Genomic DNA, 10,015 nt, shown 5'->3' on the forward strand with positions numbered 1-10,015 from the left:
ACTTTTCACAACAGCAAAAATGATTTGCCTTCAATGATGATGTTCAAACCAAGCTACCACGTTAATCAACTCGCATCTAGCCACACTGCAGGTTTACTTTGCATTATGAATCCAGAAATCTGAGGACATTTCAGTTCAATAGCGTGAAACAAAGTTATGTGTGAGGTCCTCGGAGCCAGTCACACTGTGGAACGTGACCTTAAGGCTTGCAAATGGCTGGACTCTGAGCTCCAAGCCAAAGAGGGGGGATTTCAGAAAGCTATTGGAATAGATCATACAGTCCAAGGGAAATTAGGCATATGCAGATGTGATGGTTTAAATGAGAATGGCCCCCAGAGGCTCACAGGGAGTGGCACTATTAGGAGGTGTGGTCTTATTAACTGCTCCTTCTCCAGCACCGCATCTGCCTGCATGACACATGCTTCCTGCCATGATGACATTGGAGGAAACCTCTGAAACTGCACGCCAGCCCCAATAAAATGCTTACCTTTATAAGAGTGGCCATGATCGTGGCTTCGTTTCAAGCAATAAAATCCTCACCAAGACAGCAGGAATGTTGCTAAGCTTGAGATTCTAAATGATCCAGGAGTTTAATGCCGCAGGAGCACACTTTCTGTAATGTCCCATAGCCTTTCACAGTAGACAACCTTCATGGCAGGGAAGGTGGTCCCCAACAGCAGACAGTCTTACTGGTTCACCCAAAGGGAGGCAGCCCCCTCTCAGATGTCAGTGAAGAACTTCCGAGCCACTCTTGGTTCAGGGGACTTTCCTTGCTTCAGTAAGAGAGAGATATTCTCCAGACTCAACTCACCTAACCTGGAGTCTATCAGCTAAGGCCAGGACCCAAGGTCACCTAAGAACACAACTCAGCCAGCTAGGAGCAGAGCAAGGAAGGATTAAGCAAGCTGTCCACGGAAGAGCTGGGCAGACAGAGCAGGTGGTCTCTCTAGTTCTCAGTGCTACAATCCTTAAAGACACCCCCAACGGGCCCTGACAGCAATCCAGTGCTACCCACTTACACTGTACCCATTGTTCCTACAACCAATCTTACCAGCTTATACTTAGAACCTGTCTGTCATGTGCAGGAGACTGGAGAAAAAGATATTAACCGCTTCACATTCCTGCATCTCTATAATTCCACATCATTGACAGTTTTATTCTTGGACCAGACCTTTTCTTTGCTCACATCTGAAATCATATTTTACCCATTTCTTAATTTGTATAGGTTTATACATCTATTGTGTGTAGAGGAATGTATGCACCCATGCTATGGCACACATGTGGAAGTCAGAGGACAACTTGAGAGAATCCGTTTTCTCCTTCCACCATGTGGATTCCAGGCCTTGAAGTCAGGCTTCAGGCTTGACTGATGCAGGCCTCCAGCCTCCATACCTTAGTCTTGATATTTAGTTTTCATTTTATCGAAAATAGATTCTTTTCTCATACAATGTAGCCTGACTAGTTTCCTCTCCCACTATTCCTCCCAGTTCTTCCTCCCCTCTCTTCCAGATCTACTCCTTTTCTGTCTTTCATTAGAAAAGAACTGGCTTCTAAGAGATAACAACCAAACATGGCAAAATGAAGCATAATAAGATAAAGCAAAACCCATCTCATAGAGGCTGGATAAGGCAACCCTACAGAAGGAAAAGACTCCTAAGAGCAGGCACAAGAATCAGAGGCCCACTTACTCACCACTCAAGAGTCCCATAAAAGCACTTAGCTTAAATCTATACACAGAGGATCAGGTGCAGACCCATGTAAGCCCCGTGCTTGCTACTTTGGTCTCTCTGAGTTCATATGAGCCTTGTTTAGTTGATTCAGTGGGCTTTCTTCTCCTGGTGTCCTCCATCCCCTCTGGCTCATACATTCTTTCTGCCTTCTCTTCTGTGGGTATCCCTGAGCTCTGAAGGGAGGGATTTGATGGAGACATCCCATTTAGAACTGGGTGATCTAAGGTCTCGCTTTCTCTCCACATATGTCTGGCTGTGGGTCTCTGCATCTGCTCCCATCTGGTACAGAAGGAAGATTACCTGATGACAACTGAATAAGGCATTGCTCTATGAGTATAGAAGAATATCATTAGGAATCATTTTATTTGTACATTTTTTTTAGACCAGTAATGTCTGGTTTTACCCTATGTCTCTGAGATTCCTAGTCTTTGGTTCTTGGTCACCCGAGCAGTGTGGGGTATGGATTCCATCTTATGGAATAGGTCTTAAGTCAAATCAAACAATGGTCGGCTACTCCTACAAGTTCCGTGTTAACCTTGCTCTAGCGTATCTTGCAGGGAGGACAGATTGTAGGGCAAAGGTTTTATGGATGGGCAGGTGTTTACATTTCTCTTTTGGTTGCTTTCAGAGTATATTTCCACAAGAATGGACAGTGGGGACTCTATCCCCATGGATAGGAGACCTCGTTAGGAATGCTTTCTCGTGTTTTAGCAAATTTCCACTTCACTACTTCCCACTGCCTATCATCCCTCAAATGCCCCTCGGTTCCAGCTGTGTCTCCCTGCTTCCATCAATTGGCCCTATATCCCCTTCCTTGCAATACATGACCCTCCTGTTCCCATCCCCACCTGCGCTGAGTCTGCCCTGAAAATGGATTCTATTTCCCCCTCCCTGGGATATCAAAGTGTCCACTGAAGGGACACTAGCCCACTCGAGCATGTGGCTCTGGCAGGCCTTGTCTTTCTCCCCATTTCCTCTGCTCTGCTAAAATCCATTACATTCCTAAAGCTAGCACTAAGGTCTGTTATTAAGTGGTGATTTGGCCACTTCCTCCTCCTGAGGCTGACTAGCAAAATCCAGCTGCCAAAGTATTGAAGTCCAGAAATCAAACGCCCCCTTTGATTTACCTAATGAATATGCCTAATTAAAATTAAACACCTCATCCTAACACAGGGTTTCCCCCTTTACCTTTATAAACAGCCATTTGCCTATGTGCCACATCTGTCTCCTCTCTATCCAGAGGTAGCCCTTTGTTCCTCCAGGACAAATACCCATTCCCCCTTTCCCTTGTTCCCCTTCACCTCCTCCATTTTGTCCCCTATCTCCTTTACCACCACACTCCAGTCCATTCTAACACAGACCTCACCCTCACCTGCAAGGTCATTTCCTTCTTCATCCACCCTCTAGTCCCTTCCTCTATACCTAACCTCCTGGATCTACAGATTATAGGTTGGTTATCATGCATTAAATGGCTAATGTCCACATATAAGTGAATACATTCCATATTTGCCTAGATTACCTCACTCAGGCTGATTTTTTTCTAGTTCCATCCATTTGCCTGGAAGCATCATGATGTCATTGTTTTTAGCAACTGAATAATAATCCATTCTATAACCAGTTTCCGACTATTATGAATAGAGCAGCAATGAACATGGTTGAGCAGGTGTCCTTATGGTAGAATGAAGCATGCTTTGGGTGTGTGCCCAAAAGTGATGTAGCTTGATCTTGAGGTAGATCAATTCCTAACTTTCTGAGGACCAGTATTGAGCTCCATAATGGCTGTACAAGTCTTCACTCTGTGTCTTATATTGGGGAACTTAGACCATTGATATTGAAAGATGTTAATGACCAATGATTGTGGATTCCTATTATTTTGTTGTTGGTGGTGGTAGTTGTGGTAGTGGTGGTTTGTGTGTGTATGTGTGATTTCCTTCTTATTTTGCTGACCTGAGATTATTTACTCCTTGTGTTCTCACGGGTATACTTAACCTTCTTCGGTTGGAGTTTTTCTTCTAGCACTTCTGTGGGACTGGATTTATAGATAGATAATGTTTAAATTTAGCTTTATCATGGAATATCTCACTTTTCCTCATTGAAAATTTTGCTGGCTATGGTAGTCTGGGCTGCCATGTCTGACCTCTTAAAGTCTGCTGTACATCCAGGCCCTTCTGTCGTTAGAGTCTTCATTGAGAAGTCAGGTGTAATTCTAATAGATCTGCCTTTATATGTTTCTTGGTCTTTTTCCTTTGCAGCTTTTAGATATTCTTTCTTTGTTCTCTATGTTTGGTGTTTTGATTATTAAATGCCAAGGGAACTTTCTTTTCTTGTCCTGTCTACCTGGTATTCCTTAACTTTCTTGTGCTTTGATAGGCTTCTCCTTATTTAGATAGGAAAATTTTCTTCTATGACTTTGTTGAGAATATTTTCTGGGCCTTTGAGCTGGGATTCTTCTCTTTCTAATCCTGTTATTCTTAAATTTGATCTTTTTATAGTGTCCCAGGTTTCCTGGATGTTTTGTGTCAGGAGGTTTTTAGGTTTAACATTCTCTTTGATTGACAAAGTCATTTCTTCTATTATATCTTCAACACCTGAGAGTCTCTCTTTCTTGTAGTCTGTTGGTGAAATTTGCCTCTGTAGTTCCTGTTTGAATTTCTAAATTTTTCATTTCCAGAATTCCCTAAGTTTGTGGGGTTTTTTGTTTGTTTGTTTGTTTGTTTGTTTTTATTGGATTCTATTTCCATTTTCAGGTCTTAAGCAGTTTTATTCATCTCCTTCAACTGTTTGTTTATGTTTTCCTGAATTTCTTTAAAGGATTTATTCACTTCTTCCAACTGTTTGTTGTAGTGATATTTCATTTGTATTTTAATAAATAAAGCTTGCCTGAAGACCAGAACGCAAAACAGCCCACTAGTCAGCCATACAGGCCAGGCAGTGGTGGCACACACCTTTAATCCCAGCAGCCACACTAGTTAGTCATAGAGGCCAGGCGGTGGTGATGCACACCTTTAATCCCAGCACCAGAGACAGTGGGATGAGACAGGGACTCACTCTCCTTCAGTCTGAAGGTTATACAGAGGTAAGAGCTCTCAAGCAGCTTGGCTGCTTTGTTTCTCTGACCTTCAGGTTGAACACCAGTATCTTTCTCTGGATTTTTATTATTCATGCTACAGTCTGTGTTGTTCTAGGTTTCTTTAAGGGATTTATTCATTTCCTCTTTAAGGACCTCTACCATCTTCACACAACTGGTTTTGGTTTTTCTTGGGCTTCAGATTTGTTGGAATATTCTGGGCCTGCTGGTTGGCTAGCTGGGCTTTAGTGGAGACATACTGCCCTGGCTGTTAGTAGCTGTGTTTTTATGCTGGCGTCTGGGATTGGAATAACTACATGTCTTCATGTGGATTTCTGCATCTGTCTTTGTTGGGCCAGTGTTTTGGTCTTTTGCTTCCGTTTTCTCTCTGGATTTTCAGAGATTGTGATGACTGTGTGTTACTTGGTAGGAAATTTTCTTTGGACTTGATGGTTATGGCCACAGGGGTTCCAGGTAAAATATGTTCCTGTAGGATTGGGGGTAGGTATCAGTCTCAAGGGGTTCACGGGGGGGAGGAGAGCAGGATCTGCTTATTTTGTCTCTGTAGAATAGGGGAGACAGCAAAGAGAGGTCACCCCAGAGGTTTGCTGTAGCGCTGGGGATGAGATGTGGGGTTGGATCTGGAGGAACAGAAGGAGAGGAAAAGAGCTACAGGCAGGTTACCTGCTTCCTAGGCAGGAGTGGTCCGCAGGTTAGCAAGGAGTGACAGCATGCTGGAGTTGGGCACTGGGATAAAGCAACCAGAGGGGGAAGAAATGTTAGGAAGGGGAGGTCTGTGGGATCCTGGAAGATGTGGGCACATGACAGGAGATGGTCACAGCAGGTGTTCTGTTGCAGAGCTAAGGTTGAGACTGGGGAACTGGGTTTGGAGGAGAGAGTGATGAAGAGCTTCTGTTAGCTTACAGGTGTCACTCACTGGCTCTGGGTTCCCAGGGGATGCCTGCTGGTGCTGGAGGCTGGGATACTAGGATGAGTTGGGGAAGGAGAAGACCTTTGTGATCCATTGGTGATGGTGTCAAAGAGGAAAGGGAGACCCCAACAGATTTTCTGCTATAGCGCTGGGAATGAAATTGGGGAGTTGGATCTGGAGGAGCAGAAGGAGAGGTGTGGATCTGCCTTCAGACTACTTGTCTGGCAGGAACAGCTCTTGGGGCAGCAGGGGGTACCTGCTGTGGTTAGGGGCTGGGACAAAATGGAAGTTTAGGAGGTTAAGAGGGGATGGCCTTTGAAGTCCACAGGAGATGTGGGCAGGAGGAAGGAAGGCTGAAGCTACTGTTCTGTGTTGCAGAGCTGGGGATGAGGCTGGAGAATTGGATCTGGGGCGACAGAGGGAGACCTTAGTTTTGTTTTTGTTTATTTGTCTAATAAGCAGAGAAATGTTGGGTTTAAGAGTCACTTGGTTTTAGGCATTTAGTTTCAGAAGGTGTTGCCTCGTTTGGGTCCAGGTTTGCCTTCAGCCATGTTGCATTGAATGTTTTGTTAAAGACTGCTGCTGTTTCTCTGACTGTAATGAGATGGATACAATCCTCTCTATTTTCCTTTCATTTTCCTTTTGAAAGACATTTGCTTCCCTTCCCTCATTTCTTTTGTCTCCGTTGATGAATGACATTAGCTCATTATTTAACAGAAACAGATGATTTCTAATGTTTTTCATGTTTTGACTGCATCATATCTATGTAGTCTGTGATTCTATTCACCCTCTATGTGGTGATTTTAAATAAATATGGCCCCCATAGACTCACGTGTTTGAAAGCTTGGCCCATAGGGAGTGGCACTCTCAGGAGCTGTGGCTTTGTTGGAAGAAGAGTGTCACTTTAGGGGTGGCTTTGAGGTCTCTCCTCTGCTCAAGCTACATCCAGTGCGGCACACAGTCTCCTTCTGCTACCTAGGGATCAAGATGTAGAACTCTCAGCTCCTTCTCCAGCACCAAGTCTGCCTGTATGCACACTCTGGTCATGATGACAATGGACTAAACCTCCAAAACTATAAGTCAGCCCCAGTTAAATGTTTTCTTTTATAAGAGTTGCCATGGTCATGGTATCTCTCACCGCAATAGAAACCCTCAATAAGACACTCAATTATCCTCTCTTATTCCCCCTCCCTCTCACTCTGAACTCCAGATTCTTCCCAAATAGTACCAAAGTGTTATTTCTGGAGCATAAAACATGTACCAGGCACTTTCCTGAGACAGATGGCTAGGTAGGTAGATAAATGATAGATAGATAGATAGATAGATAGATAGATAGATAGATAAATGGTACCTACCAACCTTAACTGCTATCTCCTTAGGAAGGAGTGAGGCAGGGCCTCTCATGGATACCTTCCCCCTCCTTGACTGAACATTGAGGGCCCCCTTCTCACACAGCCCTTGTGAAGGTTCCCCGGCTGTGTCTGTCCAGGATTGTAACAACTCTGTGATCTAGATGGCAGTTTCCAAAACACTGCTCTCACTCTCTTAGATTCTTCTCCCCCTGCTTCTGAGATGTTCCCTGGGCCTTGGGGGGAGCAATATAGATGTGTTGTTTATGGCTGAGCACTCAATCTTCATTTATTCTCACCACTTTGACCAGATATGGCTCTATATGAACTGTACCCTACTGCAAAAATGGATTTCTCTGCTCAAGTCTGAGAGTGAAATTACTATGTGAGTTTAAAAATGTCTATCTAACCAACAGCTGTAGATTCTCCCATCTAAGGAGGCTGGGCTGGCTAGTCTTGTGTCAGTTTGACACACAAACTAGAGTTGTCTCAAAGGAGGGCACCTCCCTTGAGAAAATGGCCTCCATAAGAACCTGCTGCAGGATCTTTTCTTAATTAGTGATTGATGGGGGAGGGCCCAGCCCATTACAGGTGGTTCCATTCCTGGGCTGGAGGTCCTGGGTTCTATAAGAAAGCAGGCTGAGCGAGCCATGGGAAGCAAGCCAGTAAGCAGCACCCTCCATGGCTTTGGCATCAGCTCCCGTCTCCAGGTTCCTGCACTGCTTGAATTTCTGTCCTGACTTCCTTTGCGGGTCAACTGTGATTCAGAAGTGTAAGCCAAATGAACCCGTCCTCTGTAAGATGCTTTGCTCATAGTGCTTCATCACAGCAATGGAGACCCTAACAGAGGCCTAGGATCTTCTTTAGTCCTGTGCTTTTGACCCAGCTTAGAGAAACAAGCATTTGTTTCCTCTTATGGAGGAGCTTCAGATCTAACCAGAAAGCAGTTGGTTATCTTCAAAACAGTTCTGGCACTGTGTATCAGTGAAGATGCCTTGCTGGGCCAGGTGGGATTTGTAGCATGCAGGGCAGCTCAGTAAACAGCTGGTGAGCCATCTCCTAGCAGCAGTCCCCACATCCCATCATGATGAAAGCAAGCCAGCAAAGAGGAGGACTCGAGTCATTTGGGACTTGTTTCAGTGTGGTCACTTGACATCCTGATCCTTGCTAGCTCTCATCAGACACCGGGTCCTGACCTTGACTCCGTTACTCCCTCTTCACTGAACACTTCCCTGAGCTGGCTTTCCCACAAGAGAATGTATACTACGAGTATGCCCAGTGCCCATTCTTTTGACATTGTACATACAATTCTTGAACTACGTTCTTTCAAAGCTCTGTAAGTGCCATGTTATCATCCAAGTCAGGTTTTCCTGTAAAATACTAGGGAACTAAGCTGCAAATGAATGTTTCTGGGAAAAGGGTCTCTATGGTCATAGAAGTGTCGGAAAGGGTTCATCCTGTTGGAAATAGACAAAGTATCTTAGGAGAGGCAGGGAGAACACGGAAGCCTCCATGGCTGGACTCTATTTCCAGTGTATCCACGACTATTTGGCTGTTAAGGGACTTCTGACTCCTTTTTCTTTTTAGTTGAACAGTGTTAGACTTTGAGAGGTCAACTTTTCTGACTGGCTCATCCTCAATAATCTTGTTACACATTGCAAGTTGTTTCTATTGTTCTGAGAACTGACTGACCATAAGATGTTTCGTGGTCTGTTAACTGCCTGCTCATAGACCCTTAACGTGTTCCTTCCCCATAATCAGAAAAAGAACTGCAAAATTCCACTTTTAATCACTTGCTCACTCTGTATAGAGCAAAGACTCTGCCTTTAATCCGGGCTGTTCGTTCATTCTCCTACTATAGGAAAATGAAAATATGGCCCAGCTGTTATTAAATTTTAATTTGCAACATTTCAATGTCAGCTCCTGTTTTTTGACAAGCCATAGAGTATCGTAGTGGAGCACTGGGCTGAGCTCCCAAACTCCAGCTGAAGAGTGGGAGAAGTGAGAATATGAGCAAAAAGGTCATGATGGGGACACCCACTGAAACAGCTTACCTGAGCTAATGGGAGCTCACCAACTCTGGCTGGACAGGGAAGGAACCAGCATAGGACCAAGCTAGACCCTCTGAATGTGAATGACAGTTGTATGGCTGGAGCAGACTGGAGGGTCACTGGCAGTGGCAAAAGGATTTGTCCCTGCTACTTGTACTGGCTTTTTGGAACCCATTCTCTTTGGATAGATACCTTGCTCAACCTGGATGTAGCGGGGGAGGGCCTTGATCCTTCCTCAGAGCAATGTGCCTTGCCCTCTCTGGGGAGTGGATGGGGGGAGGGAGCAATGGGAAGGAGAGGAGGGAGTGGGAACTGGGATTGGTATGTAAAATGAAAAAAGATAGTTTGTTTTCATTAAAAAAAAATAAAATAAATTCAAAAAAAAAGAAAGAAAAGAAAACACGCCGGTGTGGTGGTGGATTCCTTTAATATCAGCACTCAGGAGCCAGAGACCAGCGGACTTCTGTGGGGTTGAGGCCAGCCTGGTCTACAAAACAAGTTCCAGGACAGTCTAGGCTGTTACATAGAGAAACTCTATCTCAAAACAAAAGAAAACAAAAACAAACAAGAAAGAAAGATAGGAAGGAAGGAAGGAAGGAAGGAAGGAAGGCACATTGCTCTGAGGAAGGATCAAGGCCCTCTCCACTATATCCAGGTTGAGCAAGGTATCCATCCAAAGAGAATGGGTTCCAAAAAGCCAGTACAAGTAGCAGGGACAAATCCTTCTGACACTGCTAGTGGCCCTCCAATCTGCTCCAGCCATACAACTGTCATCCACATTCAGAGGGTCTAGTTTGGTCCTATGCTGGTTCCTTCCCTGTCCAGCCAGAGTTGGTGAGCTCCCATTAGCTCAGGTAAGAAAGAAAAGAAAAGAAATAAAAAGAGAA

The sequence above is a fragment of the Microtus oregoni genome, unplaced genomic scaffold, assembly GCF_018167655.1.
Source record: "Microtus oregoni isolate MIOR12 unplaced genomic scaffold, Mior012 000017F_ref0000208, whole genome shotgun sequence".
Lineage (NCBI taxonomy): Eukaryota > Metazoa > Chordata > Mammalia > Rodentia > Cricetidae > Microtus > Microtus oregoni.